The sequence below is a fragment of the Arachis hypogaea genome, chromosome 14 (assembly GCF_003086295.3).
Source record: "Arachis hypogaea cultivar Tifrunner chromosome 14, arahy.Tifrunner.gnm2.J5K5, whole genome shotgun sequence".
Classification (NCBI taxonomy): Eukaryota; Viridiplantae; Streptophyta; class Magnoliopsida; order Fabales; family Fabaceae; genus Arachis; species Arachis hypogaea.
In genome coordinates, this window is record NC_092049.1 from 37,541,341 (window position 1) to 37,543,106 (window position 1,766).

General features: G+C 40.0%; 1 non-coding gene across 1 annotated transcript; it reads right to left on the bottom strand.

Moving 5' to 3' along the window:
* Positions 1–762: 762 nt before the first annotated feature.
* Positions 763–870, bottom strand: LOC112746738 (small nucleolar RNA R71). Its single transcript, XR_003174605.1, has one exon. It is a non-coding gene; the product is annotated as a small nucleolar RNA R71 (small nucleolar RNA).
* Positions 871–1,766: the final 896 nt, after the last annotated feature.

A 1,766-nucleotide genomic window follows, 5' to 3' on the forward strand; every position in this document is an offset into this window, starting at 1 on the left:
TATTTTATTTTATTTACTTTTCGAATTCTTCCCTCTCTCATTTCCTTCTATTTATTTATTTATTTACTAACACTTCTCTTCTACTCAAAAATTCGAACCAACTATTCTCCTCTGTGTTCGAATTCTTATCTTTTCTTTCTTCTATCCTTCTCTTCTTATACTCATATAAGGAATCTCTATACTGTGACATAGAGGATTCCATATTTTCTTTTCTATTCTCTTCTTTTTCATATGAGCAGGAACAAGGATAAGAACATTCTTGTTGAAGCTGATCCTGAACCTGAAAGGACTCTGAAGAGGAAGCTAAGGGAAGCTAAAGCACAACTCTCTGGAGAAAATCAGACAGAAATTTTCGAAAAAGAAGGAGACATGGCCGAACCCAACAACAATGCAAGGAAGATGCTTGGTGACTTTACTGCACCAAATTCCAACTTACATGGAAGAAACATCTCAATCCCTGCCATTGGAGCAAACAATTTTGAGCTAAAGCCTCAATTAGTTTCTCTGATGCAACAGAATTGCAAGTTTTATGGACTTCCATCAGAAGATCCTTTTCAGTTCTTAACTGAATTCTTGCAAATCTGTGATACTGTTAAGACCAATGGGGTTGATCCCGAGGTCTACAGGCTTATGCTTTTCCTGTTTGCTGTAAGAGACAGAGCTAGAATATGGTTGGACTCTCAACCTAAAGATAGCCTGAACTCTTGGGATAAACTGGTCACGGCTTTCTTGGCCAAGTTCTTTCCTCCTCAAAAGCTTAGCAAGCTTAGAGTAGATGTTCAAACCTTCAAACAGAAAGAAGGTGAATCCCTCTATGAAGCTTGGGAGAGATACAAGCAACTGACCAAAAAGTGTCCTTCTGACATGCTTTCAGAATGGACCATCCTGGATAGATTCTATGACGGTCTGTCTGAATTATCAAAGATGCCATTGGACCATTCTGCAGGTGGATCCATTCACCTAAAGAAAATGCCTGCAGAAGCTCAGGAACTCATTGACATGGTTGCAAATAACCATTTCATGTACACTTCTGAAAGGAATCATGTGAGTAATGGGACGCCTCAGAGGAAGGGAGTTCTTGAAATTGATGCTCTGAATGCCATATTGGCTCAGAATAAAATATTGACTCAGCAAGTCAATATGATTTCTCAGAGTCTGAATGGATTGTAAGCTGCATCCAACAGTACTAAAGAGGCATCTTCTGAAGAAGAAGCTTATAATCCTGAGAACCCTGCAATAGCAGAGGTGAATTACATGGAAGAACTCTATGGAAACACCTATAATCCCTCATGGAGAAATCATCCAAATTTCTCATGGAAGGATCAACAAAAGCCTCAATCAGGCTTTAATAATGGTGGAAGAAACAGGTTTAGCAATAGCAAGCCTTTTCCATCATCCACTCAGCAACAGACAGAGAATTCTGAGTAGAGTCCATCTAGCTTAGCAAATATAGTCTCTGATCTATCTAAGGCCACTCTAAGTTTCATGAATAAAACAAGGTCCTCCATTAGAAATTTGGAGGCACAAGTGGACCAGTTGAGTAAAAGAGTCACTGAAACTCCTCCTAGTACTCTCCCAAGCAATACAGAAGAGAATCCAAAAAGAGAGTGCAAGGCCATAACCTTACTTGGTGTGACTGAACCCAGAGAGGAGGAGAAGGACGTGAATCCTAGTGAGGAAGACCTCCTGGGACGTTCACTGACCAATAAGGAGTTTCCCTTTGAGGAACCAAAGGAATCTGAGGCTCAACTAGAGACCATAGAGAT